General features: G+C 47.1%; 1 long non-coding RNA gene across 1 annotated transcript; it reads right to left on the bottom strand.

Annotated features, from left to right (window-relative positions):
- Positions 1-391: 391 nt before the first annotated feature.
- On the bottom strand, positions 392-21,154 carry LOC139436864 (uncharacterized). Its single transcript, XR_011646321.1, has 2 exons — positions 20,503-21,154; positions 392-7,955 (listed from the first exon to the last, which is right to left on the bottom strand). It is a non-coding gene; the product is annotated as an uncharacterized lncRNA (long non-coding RNA).
- Positions 21,155-21,801: the final 647 nt, after the last annotated feature.

The raw sequence follows: 21,801 nt of genomic DNA, 5'->3' as shown, positions 1-21,801 counted from the left end.
TAGCACCTCTTTTAGGCTCCTCTCAGACAACCTAATATGGGATTAAATACACGTCGGGGGGAAGTGGCTGTGACTCATTCAGTTGGGCTCCCGAATACCACATGGGGGGCCCTGAGTTCACATCCCGGGGTCTTCTTGTGTGAAGGTAGGCTGGCCCACATGCTGCGGAGAGCTGCCTGGGCTGCAAGTGCTGCCCGGCCTGCAAGCACCACACAGCGCCGCCCAGCCCGCAAGCACAGCGGAGAGCCGACTCAGCAAGGTGATGCAACAAAAAAGGGAGACAAGCAAAAACACAGAAGAGAGCGCAGTGAATGGACACAGAGAGCAGACAGCATGCAAAAAGCCAGGGGGGGGGGCCGGGGGTGATAAAAACAAAAAACAAAAAAAACACTTCAGGGCATTACAAATTTTATTTGCAGATAAGTTTGGGCATATTTCCATTTTGATCAAGTATCATATTCAGCAAACTTTCGTTGACAGTCCCCACCCTCCTGGAGCACACAGTCCTGAGTTGGAGACGACATGCTAGCAGAGAAGGTTAAACGACATGAGAGAAGCATCTTTGTATTGCGGTCCTCCTTCAGAAGGCACCAGCATGCTTCCTTGGCTTGATGAATTCTTTGGATTCCTGGTCCAGCCTCCCTTCCCCTTCCAGCTCAGCAGAGTTCTGCAGTTCTCACCACTTGGAAGTAACTCTGATTTGACCTCTTTGCCGGTTCCTTCATTGTTCTGCTTCTGTTCCTAAAACACCCCTCCCCCCACACACACGGTACTCCCCTCACCCCACCAAACTGCAAACCTGCGGACTTGACAGCCCTTCTCAAGCTTTTAAGCCACTCAGAAACTGACCACTGTCCCTGGGGAGCAGCCGGTAGGTGAGTGTCTGTCCCGTGCACACTCAGCTCCCTCCCCTGAGGTGCCCCTGCTTGGCCTGGCCCTGCCTCCCCAGGATGCCTGCTCTAACCCAGCTGCCTCCCCAGTCCTGCCCTGCTCCTGCTTTAACAGGACTCCAAAACAAGAAGAGGAGACCAAACCAGCACCAGTCTCCTTAACCCTCCTTCTTTAAAGTAATTTTAACATGGAAACTTCTCTTACCATAGCAGACTTGCCTCTTACAGTTTATTTATTCCTGTTGGTCTTACTGTCCCATAAGGAAAGGAAGAGAGGGAGAAAGAGAGCAAGCCAGAGAGAGAGAGAGAGAGAGAGAGAACAGTGTATCCAGTTGGCAGTCTCCAGAAATAACTTAGGTAGTCAAAAAAAAGAAAAAAGAAAGAAAGGAAAGAAAAGGAAAAAAGAAAGAAAGGAAGAAAAAAAGAAAGGAAAAAGAGTTTGATAAACTGGACTCTGTTTCAGCACCACCTATGTACTCTTTTCTCCTTCTAATTCTTGGACCTCATCCTATTCCAGTCTGCATTACCTTTGCTTTAAGAACATTCCTTTGCAAATTCCAGAGTCCCTGCACTTCTAGCCAGATATCACTGCTGAGCTCTGCTTTACTAGCCCAGCCTCCTGATTCTAGGCCGGCATGTGGCAGGCCTTGCACCCGACCTCCAGATCATTTCATTCCCAGGGCATTAAAACTACAACCAAGCTTCAACAATGCCCTCTCACCGCCCCTGGTTCTGAAATAGAGCCGTTGCCTCTCTATCACCCTGGCCTTTGCTGAATTCCTGGCAGCAACCATCTGTCTCGTCAACCTCATTATTGCAGAATCCATCAAACTCTGTTCCATGCCAAAAATGATAGCTAAGGATGTCGTATTAAATTGTCAGCCCCACCCAGCTTTTCCCAAAAGGCCTTCACAATCCATTAGTGCATTCTTTTATTCCCTCCTTTAAGAAAGAGGTAGTAAAGACCGATTACAAGTCAGGCACTGTGCTTGGTGCTGGGAACTGGGTGAGCAAGACCGACAAGTTTCCTACCCTCCAGGATGCCGTTACAAGAGTTTTCAAATAAACACTCGTAAGTGAACTAAGAGTTAGTCCAGAAAAGAGCAGGGGCTCCTGAAACCTCAGTCTCTAGCCCTATGGAGAAGCCAGCTCCCAGCATTTCCCAGTTCAAGGTGTGTGCAGCTTTCCACCCACAGGTCCAGCCTCTGTGGGCTAAGGAAGGCCGACCCTTTCCGAACTCACGGGCAAAGGCTGGAGATAGCAGCCAATAGCTCCTGGGAAAGGAAGCAGAGCAGCTCCTGTGAATAGGCTTCAGCTAAGGAGGAGGCTGAGCTGGAGGCGCTCCTGCAGCTTTCAGCAGAGTAGATAGCTTGATGTGGGAGCTCATCCCACAGACCCATTTAGTTGGTTGATGAAGAGGCTGTGTTATTTGGGAGAGAGGCTTGGTGCAGTCAGGAGGGGAGCACTGGTCTATCCCAGGAGATACACTCTGGGAGAAGGTGGGTGCTGGGCAAGGGTCTTCATTCCCACCCACCTCCACAGAGTCACTCTCTGGAGCCCAGAATGCCCCTTTTCCTGGCATGCTATGAAGGGCCAGGCAGGGCTCAGGAAATATCCTTTCAAATTGAGAAATACAAATATTTCCAGCATGAAGAAAGCCTGAGTAGCAACTCGGAAAAGTGTGTGGTTAAGTCCCTCTTATCAATTTACCATATAAAAACATCTCATGCATATAAAAGTAAATTTCAGTAGCAGCGGACTCACAACCATTCCTGGATGCTCTTCTGCACACAGGTTGGTACATATTTACACGTCGAATGCACACAGGATTATACCAGGGCCAACTACTGAAAGAAAACATGCGGTAAATGGTTGCTTTAATAAGTCCTGTTCCATTGAAAGGAAATAAAACCTGAGTATTAATGAGATATAATTATATATTTAAAATCTTTTCCCTTGTGCAGTATATAGGATTAATGCCAGTAAACTCACAAACTGCAACATTCTACTCCATTACATCTGCAATGATTAGAGATAGTTTGAACATCTGGCATATAATCTGTGATAGAAAACAGCATTCTGTACTTTAATGGACGTCTGGAGGCTACACATATCTGATTTTATTTCTTTCTGTTAACTCTTTCATAGGAGAGAAAGATTTTGTTACCAAGATGCCTCCCATCCTTTCCTGTCTTGCCAGGCATTGTCCAAGACAGCTCTTTGGTTCCCTTGAGATTTGTCGCTTGCTCTTTATCGTTTCCACAGTGGACTCAAACGAAAGCCACCCGGATTTGTCAAAACATATTTATTACCTGCAGGACTGAGCTACATTAATATTCAGATTTTAAAACCTTTAAGAACCGCTAACCAATGAAAAGGAGGACAATTTCCCCATTTTCGGTGAAGTAAAAAACATTAAAATGAAAGAGCCTTCATGGCTTATTTGATATTTCAAAAGTATTCTACATTGTCTCTCTTAATTTGATCGCTTTCATAACTGTGTACGTGGTAACTTGCTTGTCGAGGCTAAGGATTCCACTATGTGTACATTTTTTGATGCCTCTTAAGTGTGAGTAGGTAAGAATATCTCTGACTGGCACAGGCTTTCATTGAAAAAATTAGATGATTTTTCTGCTTCATGTAGGGTCTATTTAGCCCCAAGCTAAACAAGCAAGGTTTTAGCCCTACTGCGTTTCTATCGGGAAAAGGAAGATCTTTGGGTGGAAAGGGAGAGAGTGACAGCACTAGCTTTTGCTTTATTTATTGAAATCTTAGCTGAAGCCAACACCTAAGAAAATCCTGAAATTGGACTCTAAGAGAAATGAAGGCTGATTGACATGCAGTCTCAGTAAATAGGGTGTCACCACACAGAGGGCTTAGCCTGTGACGGGAGAGCTCCTGCAGCTCAGGGGGGTATGAGAACATGCATGGAAATGTGCCAGTGGTAAGTGGATTTGGGGGTGAAATAATCATTTTCATGCCTTGAATTTAATGGCTGATGCTGAATGTTGTAATAAAGGCCATAGTTAGTGCCCATAACTACAGGTGTAATAAGGCGAGATACTGGGCCTCCAGACCCTTCCAGCAATAATTCATGCGGGAATTAAGAAGCCTTAATGAGTCGAATGTGTCACTTGGGACCTCGGAAATATAGTTCTTAGAAAAGAAGGAAGCAGAAAAGTACTCGCTGGAATTGAAATTACGAGGAGAGCAGGTAGGGACCACAAGTGCAGGGTTTTCTCCGCCCCCCGCCAGGTTTCTCTGGCCCCCCAGGGGCCATTTGGCAATGTCCAGAGATATTTCAGGGACCAGGACTGGGGGAGGAGGGCTTCTGGCATCTGGGGGTGGAGCCCAGAGATGCTGCTCAGCATCCTAGACAGGACACAGGGTGGACCGCACAACAAAGGATTACCCCGCCCTGAAGGTGGATGGTGCCACGGCTAAAAGGTCCTGTATAAATGCTCACACTGAGTCATTCTTCCAGTTCTCGAGGACACAGGTCCTTGGCTCCCCTTTCAAATGACGGACTCAATCTCTGAGCCCCATGGGGGACAATAAGGAGCAACAACCACGCATCAGAGCCCTAAAGACACTATAGCAAGGCGCATCCCCAGCTCTTGCCCATAGCAGATCAACCAAGTCGATTTGGGAGCCACAGAATTCCTGAAACAATGAGACTTTGTTCATTTGCTCTTAAATAATTTGAAATACATGGACATTCAGATAAGAACCAGATAGTCTCCACCTTGCTCTGCCTGCGAACAAAGGATTTGCTGAGCTGATGGGTTCTGTGAACAGACTCTGTGGGACACCCTTTTTAGAACCTTTTAAGACAAGCAGCTTTCAAGGGTCTCTGACCCACCCCTCGGGATGCCGGCATTCCCTGCACCAGTCACAAGTGGTCCTCAACCCTTTAGGAAAGCAGCTTCAGCAGGACATCCACTTGTCCACACTTTGTAGCCATTAGCGCCGGTTACTGAACGTACTCAGATTTAATGAAAGGTTTTGTTGAAGACAACCCCAGAATTCTGATTTTTCCCTTTAAAATCCAGTGAGACTTCATACCAAATAACAAAATAGGGAGGTTCTCCATCTCCCGTCCTTGGCCTTAATGCAAACCAGATGTCAGGTCAATGTCAACCCCAACCCAAAGCACATGACCTGGGGCCACCCTGTTCCCCCAACCTCCTATGCACACACATCCTTAGAAGGTGAAAAAGGCTTTAGGCATTTTTGCTTTAAAATATTTTTTCTCTGTTATATGAAAATGTTAAGTCTTACTCTGACCTCCCCATCGCTGAGCCTTGGTCAGGCAACATCCTAATATCTGTTGTCCTCTACCAAGTGCCTTTTTTTTCCTTTCTAGCAGCTGTCATAGTTGTTCTTTTACCTTTAGTCATTTGATCCTTTGATTGGTATGTGTCTTTACTACTGGGATCCAGATGTCATGCCAACTGCAGCTCCAACCCGCCCTCATGACCCGGGGCGACTCCAAAATCTTTCACTGTGCATTGCTGTAAGTTCCTTGAGGGTCAGGACAATATCACAGATTTTGCTTTTTGGCTGACCACTAAGCACAGTGCCTGATACACAGTATTCAGTAGGTCAGATCTGTGGGAGGGAGGATGAGAGGGAGAAATTGTGGACTTTTTGATGGACCAGTCTATGTCACAGCCTTCCATCTTCTCCACAATTTTGGGTGTATGTGTGTGTGTGTCTCAAACAATAGATTGCAGGACCTGGGATACATGTTGTACTCTTGTCCCTGAAGTTTCTTAAGACAGTGACTTTGCACCTGCCTAGAAGCTGGGGATGAAGTTGGTGGTCCCCTTGTAGATTACTCTCCACTGGGATGATCTAGAACTAGGCATTTCTATTGCAGTCTGCAAGGCATGCGTCAAGGGCTCCAGGAAACTTCTGAGGAGACTCACTTCCTTTTCTATGCATCTTCTCCACTGCTACCCCCAGTCTCAGGGCCTGGTCCCAGAGTAGAAATGCACTATACAAGCTCAAACACCCTAAAGACAACGACGTTAGATATTTATTTGTATTTGAAGAGTCTCTTTGGTTGGTGTTTGATCTGGGGGATCTACTTCTGGCATTCTCCAGTCTCAACAGCCACCATCACTCCAAATTCCTTGTTCTCACCTTCAGCTGATGAGGACTTTTTGCCTTGCCCTTTCCCAAGAGAAGTGCCTTTTCCAATCCTCTCTTCCTGCTAATTTCCCCAACTCTTTCCAGGTCTGAAGGTAGAATCTTTGACATTGAACACATTTGTAAGATCAGCTTCATCATACCCTATAGAGTACAGTCAGTGGCATCCCGAATGCAAGGAGGTCTTCAAAGAGGGTGTCTGCAGTTTTTTTCATACATTTCATTTATTGAAAGCCTAATCTGTGCCAGGTCTCAAAGCAAACCCAAGAGGAGACCAGCTCAGGTAAGACAGCAAAGGAATTGCTCATTCTGGATAGAAGGAGCATGTATACAGAGGGAAGTGAAAGAGAATCAGAGGGTGCATCCTAGATGGGGAACCTGAAGGGCTCTCTGTAGAAGATGACTGATCTTGGTTCTAAGGACAGGAATTGAAGGAGAAGACTGGGAAGGAGGCAAGGAAGCAAATCAAGCACACGGAATCCATTTAATCAGTTAATCAGGCTTGTCACACCTTGACTCAGAAGTTTATCAAGATGATAAAGATCTTTCTACAGTCTGTTCTTTTCTTCCAAAACACTATAGGATTGTCTCTTTCATTCAGTTGTTAAGCACTGATCTTGAGCCAAGGAGGAGCTGATTCTTTAAAGGGTCTGGGAAATGGTGGAAATGGTGGAGTGGTCCAGGAAGTGGGGTGAGCAGGGGCAGAGTGAGACTGTTCTGGGGGACTCGGGGGCTGTGCTGTAGAGGCAAGGACAGGCAGGATGTCCTCAGCCCTGTGGGACATGCCCCAAGGCTGCTGTTCAGAAGTATCCGGGGTGCAGGGGGTTGTGGACCAGAAAGCTTCCTGCTTCTGGAAACATCACTATTTCAAGGTGGCCCCAGGCTTAGTGATGCGCAAAGGTGCACCTCCTGCATCACTCACTGCAGCTAGTATTCCACTGAAAAATTATTTATTGGATTTTACTTTACATGCTCCCTATTTTCAAAGGGATCTGAGGCAGCTTCTCATAAAAACGGGCATATCTATTTACGCAGGCTGGTTAAAATACATATAAATTTAAAAGCACAGAAGCCACAGAAGAAATGGAGAAGCTAATTGCCCCATGAAGCTGTCATTCTCTCCTCCACCTCGCCACAATTCCTGAGTGATTGGAATTTTGCAAGTTCTGCATGACCTTTCCCATCCCTGTCTCTGGTGGAATCCCCTCCACTCCAGCTGTGCCAGACATATTGTCCCTTGTTATCAGTTGAGTATAAACATGAGAAATAAAGTGGCAATCTCCGGATCCAATTAAGAGCAGAGCCAGGGCAAGTCCCAGATCTCAGAATTCCTTAATTCTTTCTGCTTCTCTAGGAATGCTTGTGGATAGACACAGAAGGGCTTCTTGGTCCTCAAACTTCCACTGTGCCCTCGTAGACTGACATGTCAGAACGGCTGCACTCAAATGGGAGCAGTTCAGCTTGGAGGAAATGGGCATTTGCATCTTTCCAATAAGGACAGTTGGGGCCCTGCACCTTAATTTAATTTCTGAAAACATACCTTTTTGCATCTGAGCAACGCCACTGGAGAAGGCAGTGGACACAGTTTTCCCTGCCTACCCTGGCACGGCACTGGGGCTCAGCTGGCCCTTTAAGAGCCCACTTGCGCCTTCTGAGCTGTGTTGCAGGTTTGCCGCTGGGGTGCAGCTTTCTCTTCCACATCATCCATTCATCTTTCCTGGGATTCTCTGCAATGGTCACTGGAAGTTCCACATATGGCCTGCCACAATCTGTTATGAGAATAGAAGAGGATTCAAAGTGCAGATTAGTGAGAAATATCTTTTATTCTCCCTCTCAGTCTGGTATTGGCCAGGGTGTGTGAGCCGCAATCCTCTGTTTTGTTATTTAGGCCCAATTCAGCTCTCAGTTCACCTGCAAAACAAAGAGACAAGCTGATGTCAGCAGAAGGCCAGGCAGATCGAGACCAGACACCTCACTTGAACACACATATTTCTACATTATCTGGTGATACCATCCCATGGATTCCTAAGGCTAGTGGCCAGCAGATGGGGGTCCCCAAGACATGGTCCAGGAAGATCATGGCATACTTTGGGGACCGTGTGGATTTGGCACCCACTTATTGTCAGAAGGATCCAGAAGATACAGAAATGAACATTTGTGCATTTTTTCTTGTACTGAAATTATCTTTTTTTTCTTCTTCTAGAGAAACAGCACTCCCACACCTTAAGGGAGGGAGTGGGAGATGGAGTAGTATCTAATGCAAATCCATTCTAAGAAGGTTGTGGGGGCCATCTGGTGTCCGATGCAGACAGGGCCTGCTGCGAGACGAATTGGGAGGAAAAGAAAGGGACAGGGTCAGAAGGAATCAGGGGCAAGGAGCCAACTCCTTTTCACCCATGTCAAAAAAGCACGCCATCAGGAAGATAAGAAGAAGCAACAAGGATCACCTTATATTGCGGGAAGGCAATCAAAGGAGAAAAGATTATGTCTCCAAAAAGAAAAGGGTGAGCAGAGGGTGCCGTTGATGAAGAAAGTCTGGGTGATGCACAGGTTCAGGGTGCTGGACGCCAAGCTGGACTTTGTGAATGTCTGGGCGGGCTCCTTCAAAGTAAAAGCAGCCCCTCCTACCAGTGTTTCAGGCTTCAGACATGGTACCAGCACTTCCTGGATGTCATCTCTCTAAGCTGTATGGTTCCTGAAAGATGTAAGTCCCCTCACTGCTTTCTATGCAGGACTGAAATAATTCATCAAATATTTGGAATGTGTAATTAAATATCTAACTCAATTAACAAATTACGAATGAAATAATCAGGGACTTTTATGGTTTATAGTTTGGCTCGAATTTTAATGCTAAATGGTTATTGATTCTAAATAGAGTAGAATCTGAGTTGCAAACTTTAGGTGGATGGATATGATACATGAAAAAGAAAGAAATGGCGGGTGTGTGGCAGGTGGCGATGGAGAGGTGAGGAGTCCTCTGTCCATCCCCACTCCAGTAGCAGCATCGGAGGGCAGACGCGGCGCCTCACCATGGAGGAACCAGGGACTGTGCACATGCTTCCCATTATGAGGTGTCACAGGTCATTGCTGTATGATTACAGAGCAGTGAAATGACACTTGTCATGCTCCTGGAGACATGTGCTTTCCAGCCTCCAGGCACGAGCAACAGTGGGCCAAGATATGAGGTATCTGAATCTGCCTTGCTGCCTCAGGCTGAGAGGTGACGACTGCAGCACTGGGAATTCCATGGTTAACACAGAACAGACTTGAAAGAAACCTTCCCTTGACTATAGGTTCAGATGGACCAGGAGGTGCAGTGGGGTTGTGGTTACTTATGGGCGACAAGAAACAAATGATTGATTCTGGCAAGATTGTTGAGAGATAGGTAAGCCACTTACAGCAATGCTGCTTCCCACCTCCCCCTCCACCCCACCCTCACCCCTGTCAAATACCTTTTTCTCTTTGTATGGAAAATAAAATGCTAATCACACACTGATTTTAAATAGCTATTGAAGCAAGTCCCTAAAGGATATCTTTTTGCCAGACAGAAAAGCCTAAAGTCACTAGAAAGTATTAAAAATAAGGCAATTTCATGTTCGTAAAAATATATTTTTTCATCAATCTTATTTTCCCCATTCCATATTTAATAAGATGTATCATCATTGTTACAAGTAATAATCATTCCCATTGCATTACTTATCCATTCAATGTGAGGCACCATTCCAGGAATTTCTTCCCACGTGCTATTTCATATAATCCTCACAATAACTCTTTGGAGTATTTATTATCATTATCCCCATTTCTTAGACGAGTAAATTTAAACAACTTGACTATGACAATACAATGACCAAAGGCAAGAAGCAGATCTGGAAACCAAACCTATATCCTTTCAGCAGTGTGACTTTTACCAGGCCACCACGTGGGATAGGAGATGGTGGCTCAAAATAAACCTGCAGGGGGATTCGAGCCTTGCCTGGGACTCACAGGCCTGGAACCAAGGCCCCCAGTGCCAGAGCTGACTTTCTCTGGTTGATGAGGAAGGAGGGCTTGCTATAGTTTTGCTTTGCTCCTTGCCATGGAGGGCTTGTCAGACTACCTGCTCCAACTCCTACCTGGGCCAGGCCAGCGACAGGAAGGCCTCTGCCCTACCCCAGCTCTCTGCGGCATCTGGGAGCAGGAAGGAAGGCAGTGCTATGTACAGCCCGGGAGTGATTTAAACACTCCTCCAGCTCAAAGGGGAATCTTGGATTTCATTAATTAATACATCAATAGAAACCAATGGAGAAAAACATGTCTTGTTATCTGGCTTCTCAGATGCTAGACATGGGCTCATTAGCCTTAAGCATATCAGCCCGCTAACACTATTTATTCCATACAGAATAATGATCTACTTTAGGGGAATACTGCAGTGAACCGAGAGGCTGAGCTCATCCATTATCACAGCTCACATGCACACATGTGCATCCTCATCATCAGCCACAGGATGGCCAGCATGTGGCACGTGCATGCCGTGTGCCCACCCGGGGCTGCATGCCCCTTTGTGACGCTGCTCCTCACCACAGTCTGCAAAACTTGCTTTGCCCCTACTCAGAGGTGAGCCCAAGAAAGCTGGCCTAGGGCACATGCCTATGCCAAGGTGGAGCCGGCTTCAAATCCAAGTCAAAGTGACTAAACTCATTTACACAGATACACACAGGCAAAGACACAACACAAGCTGTCACCCAACAGAAAAGGGAAACCAATGTACAGAAAGAAAGAGGCAGGCAGCCAAACCACGTGCACTTATTGCTGACCATTGTCTAATCAAGATAAGCAATTTAACAGATTGTGCCATTGTTGTTATTTCTATTTTAAATTACATAGTCTGTTTAATGGCAGTGTCCTCAGAAGGGACAGTTAGAATTACAATTCAACCCTGAACCAGTCAGCCTTGTAAACCATTACGCAAAAATAAGTATAATGCGTGATTTTGCTAGGCTCCAGGGAGGCTATTTTGATATGTTAAGGGCCTTTGATACAGAAATCAGCCTTCAGTTAAATGACGACCCCATCAGGCAGGAAAGGGGGTTCACTAAGGCATGTCTGTTTGTGGTCAGCGGGCAGGATTAAGTGTCCCATGTCATCAGGTCTGCAGTTCTAGGATCTTAGACATGTAATCACACAACAGCAGGACAGGAGACCTCCAGACAGATCTACCTTTGTGTTGCTTGCACCTTCATTCTTTTGTTGCCTTTTCTGATCTTGGAAACCCCAGAAGAATGCCAAAGCCACCAAATTACACAGACCACGGTTCAGTTGTCCATTTCTCTTTCAACTGGTCAACCGCACAGCAAACCCTGATTGATTCCTCCAGTGCTAGGCACTTCAAGGAGACAAAGGAAGAAGGATCAAAAGAGGCTGGTCACCAGGGCCCTTTTGGTGCAGGGAGGCCAGATTAGAGCCAAGACGGCCTGCCATCTTGTGTTGAGTTATGCTGCTGGGGTCATAAGTATCATAAGAACTCAGAGAAGGGAGACACTGGCAAGGTCCTCTGGAGTCAAGGAAGGTTTCCAGGAGAAGGGAGCACTTAAACTGAATCCTGAAGTACTGCTAGTAGGGCACAGCATGAGTGTGGCAGGTTGATTTATGCCCCCCAACAAGCAAAAATCCTTAATCTTAATCCATATTTCTGTTGGGATGAACCCATTGTAAATTGGACCTTTGGAAGAAGTTATTTTTAGTTAAAGTGTGGCCAACTGAAGCAGGTTGGGCTTTCATCCAGCTTACTGCAGGCCTTATCAAAAGCATCTGGAAAGCACAGAAGCCAAAAAGAAGAGGATATCACCTTGTGCTGGGAAGTACAGATAAACCAAAGGTCCCCAAGGATTGCCTGCAGGCAGCACTTGAATGCTATAGACTCTGGGGAGAAAGCATTGCCTGGCTGACACCCTGACTTTGGGCTTCTAGTCTCAAAACCATAAGCCAATAAATTCCCGTTGTTGAAACCAAAGCTAGTTTGTGTTGTTTGTGATAGCAGCTCAGGTCAACTGAGACAATGGGCAAGGAAGAATCTCCTGAGAAGGGTGACTTTGAGGACAGTGAATTGACAGTATGCAATGAAATCAAGCAGTCAGCTGGAGGTTAGGGTGAAGGTGCAGGTAATGGGGGCTGAGTATAGGAATACCTGCTAAGGGTGTAGTCATCATGCTTTGGGAACACAGGACCACCCACATGACCAAACACACCACCTATTGCTAACAATGGCCTTATTTTTAAAAAGGAAGGAAATGAGATTCTAAGAAAAGGGGTGTGCTTCGATTTTAGCAATGCTTAGTAGTCTTGGAGAGTGGAACTGATCAGTTCTGGGCAGGGAAGCCAGACTAGTCTGGGTGTCATTAAAAGTGCTATATACTGCCCTGGGAATTATTCCCCAGAGGCACTGATGCAGTTTCCTTTCTCATGACCATAGCCCAACAAAGAGCCAAGATGCTTAACTGCAACAGCTCTGCAGGAGACACACACACCGTCCAGGACCGTCAGTCCATAATCCTGAAGATATAAGGAGTGCACACGAAGGCCTTTCTAGATGGTCAGCAGCTATATGGGAGCAGGGGGAACAGGCTGCAGGAGACATTGAAAAAAAAGTTTTTTCAAATTAATAAATGTAACCGTCCCCACTCAAGACCAACAGCTTGTAAAATTGGATTTTTAAAGATGAAGGGGAAAGGAGGTCAACACTGGTCAGAAGCAGCAAAATAGAGAATTTTGGAAGAAGGGAGGACCACCTAATGGCAAAGGAGGCATTAATGGATGTCTGTCACACTGACACTAATGCCATCACTTTGCTTGGAGATGACAATCCCTAAATCCCACCAACTGGAAGGTGTTGAGTGGGAGGAGAGAAGCAAAGATCCCTGCCATCCTTGCCCTTTAGGCTTTTCTGTTGGAGGATGGTGGGGCAGAACTTGAGGACTTACATCAGGAGAAATCACAGTTAACATTAAAGTTTATTCCTAGTCTTTGAGATGGGATCTCTTCAAAATTATTGATTTATTTCTCCATCCTGCAAGACACCATGCTCCTCCATTCAGGAAGGAACGCTGAGCAAATGTTCATTACCAAGAAGTCTCCTAAAACGGGTTTGGAGTATGAACTCAGGAATGGATGGGTTGGAACAGTGTCCTTCCTTCTGTGCCAAACCTCTGTTCAAGAGCAGAGATTATGCCCAGTAGGGATCTTCTCACAACACTGTAACTCAGGCAAGGCAGTGCTCAGTGAGCATCCGCTGAATGAGGGGATACATCATAAACAAGCATTCTGAAGCCATCGCCCTCAGCACATGTCACAGTCTATTCAGTGCTCCTTGGGTCAAATGTTAGGTTCCTTTCCCTAGACCAGTGACTCCGGCCTAGAGAAAAATTCCACATCCATGAACCAAATGCTGGTGTTGGCTACCATCTTGTAGAAACTCAATTCCTTAGCTCTAGTCATATTTGAATCACTGGATTTTATTAGAGAAGCCACTCTTTAGCAAGGGCAGAATTTCTCAATGTAACAAGGGGGTTGTAGGTTTCCTGGGAAAGAAAAGATCCATGCAGCGACATTTACCCAGTGTTGGCCATAGGAGTGGAGCTTCCTTCACTAGGCCAAGTCTAAGTGGCAGGGTGTGTGGAGAGTGCCCTGCCCAACTCACCTCATGTTTCACTGATCCCCAATATTCTCCATCTCTTCCCATCTATTGCCAAATATCTCAAAGGTGTCTGTCGGCTTATTACTCAACTTTTTTCCCCCAGCCTCCTTCTCCTGCTTCCTCCCATCCCTGCTAATGGCATGCAGTTATGTGGCCTCATCCTCCACTCTATTGAGCCTACTCCTGGATGCTTACTGATGGCTCCCTCTTACCATCCCAGTGGTCTCCCAGACAATTCTGCCACTCTTGACCCAGCAGACGCCCCTGAAGCTCTCCTCCCTGGCTCTGAGAACCAGCATCTCCCAATTTCTCTCCTGGCCCCACAGAAGCTACTGAAGCAGCTTCTCTTCCTGCTCCCTAAGATGTGACTCCCCACAGCATTATCTCCTCAGCCTCTTCTCTCCACTTCTCCATCTGTCCATCTTGTAACTCCAGGTGGACCCCCAAACTCTCAAGGGGCAAGGACATCTTCTCTCTCCTCCAAGCTCCTCAGCACCAAACACAGACAATAAATATATAGTGATTTAAAGCATTCCATGAATGCAAAATGACAACATGCCACAGAAAGGGCAGGTCAACTGAGGAGCCCAAGGTGGGCGGTCTGAGCCCCCTTCCCAGTCATCCTGAGTCAGAGTGGGATCTCCTGCAAGAGTTCAGCAAGTGTGTCCCCCAAGGATGCTTGCAGAGAGAGACTCAGCCCTAGTCCTGGTTCTATTCTTAGCAGCACTCACAGCCGGTACCAGGGAGAAAGCTGGTTGTTGTTAAATGTTCGGCAGCGTCTGGCTTTCTCAGTCCAATCTTTGGTGGAGCCTTCTGTTTCCGCCTTCAGGTACATGATGCGTTCCTGTCCTCATATCAAAATGGGCGGGGGGTGGGAAGGAACCATCTGGAATAGGCACTGAATCCTCTCCTCACTCGGCCCCAGCTCTTCTCTATTCCCCACTCCCATCTCAGTTATCTGGGGCTTATGTTTTTTATAGGATGTGGCTCAGAACATAGATTTCCAAGGTCTTCCTGTAGCATGAAAGGACAATTTTTCTCTCTCTGGGGTGACCACCGACTTCATCGATTGCTAAAGTTTCCTTCAACAGCAGGTGGAGGTGTGGTCAGTGACCAGGCACAAGGAGGTATGTTCTGGGACCATGTTAGGAGTGGATCATGGATGCAGGTTGTGCCATCTAGACAAAGAGAACTTGCATGCCACCTCTCAACACCTGCAGTACTGCAGGTGACTCTGAGTATATATTTCAGGCAGGAGCCACACAGCCCTCCTGGCTGTTTGTCCTTGTTCTCAGATCCAGGCCAGGGAGGACCCTGGAATGTATTTCCTTTCAGATTTCCCTCACTTCTCCATAATTTCCCTCCCTCCTTCCTTCCTTGCTTCATTCATTACACATTTATTCATATATATATTTAGTTCTTGTCTTAGCTGGGTTCCTCTCCAAAGCAGACACTTGATAGACAAGGACTTGGGTGTACATAATCCCATAGAGCACAAATGAAGGGATAAAGAAGTGAGACAGAGATGGGAGGAAAGCCAGCACTGGGTGCACAGTTGAGCGAATGACCACAGTGGACCACTGGGTTTCCATCAAATGAGGACCCTCCAAAGTACTGTACAGAATGCCAGTCCACTGACTCCCAGCCCATGTTGAATGATGGTTGCACTAGGGGCATTCAGGCAGCCCTGCAAGCAGCTGAGCAAGCTCCTGTGGTTCTTGATGTTGGAAACTGTCCAGCCTGGAACTGTCCACTGTGACTGCTGATGGAATTAGGGGTGAATCAGAGTGATCTGATACAGAGAGTTGACAGCATCTGCTGAGGCCCCATGGTATTCATTGCTGTTGGAGACATGTCATTCTGGATTTCTTCAAGTTTGCCATCTAAGAGCCAACTGTATCTTTCATGGTTTGAGTGATTTCTTCCCAGGAACTTCATGGAAGATAGCATGATCATACAGATCTAAAATCCAGGAAGTCTAGATTTTAAACCTGGTTCTGTGGCCACCATGCTACCCAACTGCATCAATTCACTGACATATGTGGAGCCATCACATGCTTCATGAAGCATCAAGCATGGTCGTCAGCGATCCACGAGTGAATAATCCAAGGTCACTGGCCCCAAATGCTCGTTCCAGTTTGATGTTTGTTGTCAAGACAGAACACAAACTGTCCTAACATGTTGTAACAAGTCCACACTCTTGCCCAGAGCAAGGCATGTTGGGAGCACACAGGAGGGAATAATATATTGTACTTGGATTGGGTAGAGATGACTTAATGGAGATGATACACCTAATTTTATACCATGGGGTGGACAGAAATCATCAACCACCTCAGAAGATTTCTTCGGTGGTTCAAAATTTGAATATTCACAATTTAACTTTGGAGCTATAGCATGATTTATTTCCTTACCAGCCAGCATATCTCCTCCCAGTAACAAAATCTGTCAGTGACCTTCTGATCTACACAGCCTACAAAAAATATTTGGAGAACACTGTGGGACCATCCTACTTATACTTGCCCATACAAGACTTACCCCAATCCCTCATTCCTTCTACTCTCAGTCTGGTCTGGAGTTCCAGAGTTCCTGGTCTCTTAACTGGTGTCAGACCCCATCAGGAACCTCTGGATCTTTGGTTTGGAGTGCCTTAGTCCTTCCTCCTGGAATGTCCTCACTGACTCTCTCTCATGCCCTCACATCCATACTCTATTCTTCATTCTAGGCTCATCCCTCAACTCATGATGCTTTCCCTTGAAATGTTGGCCCTCTTAAATTTTCTGTTCCCATAGCATGTGAGTCCCATTGCTCTCAGCTCAATCATATAGACCTTGGTGTGCATGCCTGCAAGGTGGGATTTCAGGCACCACCAGATAGGCGGTCAGGGAGCTCTCCATGGAAGAGCCAGGTCCCAGAGCTCAGCCGAGTGCACTGCATGTGTTACTATAGCTTTTCTGATTTGGGGTCTTCCTAGAGTAATCATGCAGTTGTGAGATCCCTGAGATCAGGGCCACTGTCTGGCCTTTAGTAGTGTGGCCAGTGCCAAGTACAGACACAGGCACTAATGCATGGTATTAAATCATGCTGAGTAGATGAAGACTTAGCTCCAGATATGGGTCAATGTTGAGCACCACTATCATTCTTTACCTGACCTTAAGGGGTCATAGTAACACATTCCTGAATCAATGAATTTTTTTCCTCTGCATTACAAGCCTACTTTAGTATCTACAAAACCATCACCACAATCTTGAGCCATTGCTCTATAAATATTGTTTAGATACCCTTTACATATAACAAAGTGTTTATTTTCTATGTGTGGGGACACAAAATCCTGGGCTTCTCTGACCCTCTCAGTGTTCCTTTCTCTTGAATGGGTCCATTGAACACTATCATCTTTAAGATACCTTCCTGTACTAACATAGAATGAATCTAAGTGCCTCATGTTGTTTCTTGATTGGCCTGAAGTGGAACCTTAGGCCTGCTGCTCAACATTTTCAGGGAAAACAAAACATTTGCAATGGTTGGCGCCCTAGGAAACCATTCCTTACTCCCCACAAGAGGAGCAGACCATGAATGCAAGGCAGGGTATGCCTGTTTGGCTGTCGTCATTGCCAACAAAGGCTCTTAGCACTGCCTCATCTGTCTCCCAGCTCCCCTGCCTGGTCAGACATGGAAACATTGCCATTTTTTCCTTGGTTTAGGAGGCCCTAAGTGCTGGGGGAATAGGACTTCAGAGAAGGAAATGATTCACACCCAGCAACGCAGGCTCCCAGACACCTGCTCCCCCTGCCCTCCGGACCCCGGGGGCTCACAGGCCTGACCTGGAGTGGCTCAAGTCTCCCTGGGCGGATCTATTACATGCATTAAAATAATTTACGCTCAGCCCTATACAGCGTTTAATTCGTCGTGCCATCATCCGTTCCAGAAGCATTCCTCTTCACCGTGAATTATTTTTGAAGTATTTATGTGGACCTCACCGAAAATCACTCCAGTCAGCACACTGAGAAATGGAAAGGCATTAAGGGGAGGTGTTGACCCCAAGGTCACGGGCACCAGTGTGGCCAGGGTCAATGGGGCCAGGGAGGGGGCTGGGGTGGCCACGGCAGATGATGACCAGGCTGCTGGGCATGGGCCGGGCACACATATTTTTTCAATATTAATGATCGTGGTCATAACTGATGTGTGTAGCATTTCCGTTTGCAAAGCTCTCCCTCATCCTCTCATTTGTTGTTTTCACTAAGCCTGTGTGGCAGATGTTCACAGCCTCTTTTCCTGATGAGGAAATTGAGGCTCAGAGAGAGAGAGCTCAGTAGATTAGGAGTTGGATCCAGGTTTCCTCACTTGCCAGCTGTGTGTTCTGTAGAGCCCGGGTGGCCAATTGCAGAGGACCCCAAAACTCTGGGACCTCAGGCCAGCCCTCCCAGAACAGTGACCTACTCACCCTCCTTACCCACATTCGGAAACAGGCGCACACGTCCAGGCAGGAAGTTCTCCAGGAAGCTGCAGCCTGATTTGGAGTTTAGACAGCATTCCCCTTTGTTTGGGGGGCCTCATTTCTGGAAACAGCCTAAGAACTCCTCTTTCTAATGCTGGCACAATTCCCACAATACTCTGATTATTAGTAAAGATAATTAGGCATGGATATTTTATTTATTCAATGAATATTGATTTGAGCGCCTACTCTGTAGCAGCACTGTTTGTGCCAGATCCCTGTGCTCATGGCATATAAGCCCCTGTAAGGAATGCAGCCCATAAACATATAAACAGAGGGGTAAACGAGGTTTTTGCAGAGAGTCTGGCTGCCACAAAGAAGATGGAAACAGATGACAGGCTGTGGTGGTGCTACCAATACCAGGGGTGTATGGATCCAACATGACACTAGTTCTCTGAGGGACATTTGTGTCGAAACCTAAAAAGAGTAAGACACAGAGAATGGTAAGGATAGGAGATAATGGCAAGTATGAAGGTCCTGGGGCAGGAAGAGTTTGGCAATTCTGGAGTGCCAAAGGCCATTCTGGCTAGAGATGGAGGGTGCTGAGGGAGAGAGAAAAGATGAGGCTAGAAAGATTGACAAAGTCAGATCACATATGATCATTTCTTGGGGTGCCATGACAAAGTACCGCAAACTGGGTGGCTCAAAACAACGAAAATTGATTCTCACAGTTCTGGAAGTTCGAAGTACAAAATCAGTGTGTCAACAGGGTCGTGCTACCTCTGAAGGCTCTGGGGAAGGAGACTTCCTTGCCTCTTCCTAGCTTTGGGTGGCTCCTGGCAATCTTTAGTATTCCTTGGTTTGAAGATGCATCTCTCCAGTGTCTGCCAATGTTGTCACATGACCTGCTCTCCTGTATCTCTGTGTCCAAACCTTCCTCTCCTGTTTCTTATAAAGATACCACCACTTGGGTTTAGGTCTGACTGGAATCCAGTAGGAGCCCATCTTAACTTGATTACATTTGGGAAGACCCTCATTCCAAATGAGGTCACTTTCAAAGAGGTTGGAACTTCAACTTTCATTTTGGAGGGAGGACACAATTTAACCCACTAAGAAAAGGAGTGCGGGTGTTAATCTCATGTAAGGACCCACTGGAGAATTTGGGCAGTTGAGCCACAAGAACTGATTTGTTGAATAAAAGGCTGATGGACATTGTTGGGCACATGGGCTCCTCCAGATCCTTCCAGATGAATGCCACCTGCCTCCAGGAGCCCTGCAGGACCCCTTCCTTCCCCACCTCTAAAACCTGGGCTTTTAGGAACTGTGCCCCCCAAAGCCCTCTCAATCCGGGGATCTTTCTAGGGAAAAACCTCCCCTCAAAGAGAGTAATTGCAGAGGGCAGGGCCAGGCTACCAGCGGCCCCTGGACCATTCTAGTAGGACATGGAGGACCAGCTTCCCCGTAAGTCTGGTCAGGTAGGGGTCCTCCAGCAGGCAGGACTAACTAACCCTACCTCCCAGCCTTTGCACCTGCCATTGCTTCTGCCAGCACTTCCTTCCCTGGGTCTGCTGGTAGTCAGCTTCTCCTTCCCATGCAGCACTCAGCCCTAGAAGCTTTCTCTGATCCCCAAGCTAAAGAGTCTCTCCTCCATTCCCACTCAGTACCTCACTGGCTCCCTGTTCCCTGAAACCCGCTTCAGCCTGCAGCCCCCAGGCTCTGAGCATGGAGGGATGGGGGGTGGGAAAGGGTAGGCAGGGACCACCCTCCTCTGTCCTGGGCCCGAGTCCCCCGACCCCCAGGACAATGTCCAGCTCAGAGCCACCCAACAGCTTCCCCAACCCCTACCGCCAGTGCAGCTGGGACCCAATGTCTGATGACAGCAATGGTTCTGGGGCAGGAAACGGGCAGCGATTTGGGAGGAAAACAGAGTTAAATGGCAATAATTTAAAAGGTACGAGGGCATCGATCCTCGTCCTCCGTAATGGAGTTACTGCAGGCGCCACACAAGACCTACGCGCCCTCCGCGGTGGCGGACGCCAAAGCGAGACCCGTTCGGGCGCGTCGTCCCGTTGCGCGCCCAAGAGGAACTTTGGGGACTGACGACGGTTCCCGGAATCGGTGAGGGGTGGGGAGGCGGGGTGATCTCTCCGCGCGGCCCCTCTCTTTTGATCTCTCAGAGGTACGGGGCTGGCTCAGATTCCTGGGGTGCAGCGGGTATCCCCACCATCCGTGGCGACTCGAGGGCTCCAGGCGCCCCCACCTGACGTTGCGCCCCACTCAGTGCCCGCCAGGCGACCCTCCCTCCCCGGCGCTTCAAGCCAGGACGCGATCGCTTCCCCAGGTCCTACCGTAGGTCATACCTCTTCCCCAAGAGGGAGGAAACACATAATGAAAACGAAACCCAGAAGAGAGCTACCACGCTGGGCTGGCTTGCTGCTTGGGGGTCTCCATGGCTCTCCCAGCTTGGGTTGGAGCGCTGCTCTCCTGCTCTCCCTGCACCCCGCGAGCCCTGCGTCTCAGACGGGGAAGTCCACAGTCCACTGCGCCCCGCAGTTGCTTTTATTGATTTTTTTTTTTCCTGGTGATCTGACAGCCAAAAATGGAGGCGCGGCAACACAGAAAACGCGAGGGAAAACACCTCCCCGGCACGAGAGCGCAGCCAGCGTGGATATTCTCAGATCGGTTTGGAATTCTTCCTGTCCCTGGAAAGTCTCTTTCTTTGAAGTTGAACCTTTTGACCAAAGCCATCCGTTTTTGCTAAGCCATTTGACTGAACCTGCCACCAAAATTCACTTTGTAAACAAAGAAAAAGGCACGGGGCTGACTCAAAGGATGATGAACAATTTGTGAGGGCTTCTGGTTTCGCTCGCTCATTCTGCGTCTTTAATTTAAAAGAAAAAAAGAAAGTGACCTCTAACCCTTAACTTGACTATCCCTCTTTCTCCCACTGTCTGGCTTTTTGGAAGCAGCAGCGAGGCTGACATATTTCAGACAAATCATGGCAGCCAACTTCCTGTCCCTGCCCAGTTTCCACTGGGAAACCCTCCCTCTTTGCCTCTGGGGGGAACCAGGTAACTGGAGCCTCCTTCTCTGCCTCTCCCAAGTCCAACAGCTCCTAATCCAATGCATAAATAATCACATGTTTTATAAATAGCTGTGGACAAGAGGCTGTAAAACAAGGAAGATATATTTGTGCCTTTCTGTCCTAGGAATATTTTCTAAAAAGACTGTTTTATTTGGTGTGGGTTGAATGGGGAGGTGTGTATACATAACAATCCCCAAAGTTTTCCCTGCCCCCTTGCAGGTCAGACCAGCACCAGAGTTAGCAAACTGATAAGGTTCCATGGGCAAGCTTTATTCGTTCTGACACAAGCCTATGACACTTTATAAAAAGAAGTAATCCAGAACAATCTCTAGGTAATTAACACCTAGATAAACAAACATAAATTTCTATATTGCATTTATTTGGACTACCACTCAAATATGCGTGAACCATGCTTTTTTAATTAAAAGATAAATCCATGTGACACTTAGCCTCAAACTTAATTATTCAGCATAGTATAATAAAAAATAGAGCCCATTAAATGTGTCTTGCACTGTATTTCTGTATTAACAGCAAAACAGTTCGGTCTGGGATCATTTAAATTTTCCCCCTCCTC

Source organism: Dasypus novemcinctus, chromosome 18 (assembly GCF_030445035.2).
Source record: "Dasypus novemcinctus isolate mDasNov1 chromosome 18, mDasNov1.1.hap2, whole genome shotgun sequence".
NCBI classification, from domain to species: Eukaryota; Metazoa; Chordata; class Mammalia; order Cingulata; family Dasypodidae; genus Dasypus; species Dasypus novemcinctus.
This window is presented reverse-complemented; position numbering and strand designations above follow the sequence as displayed.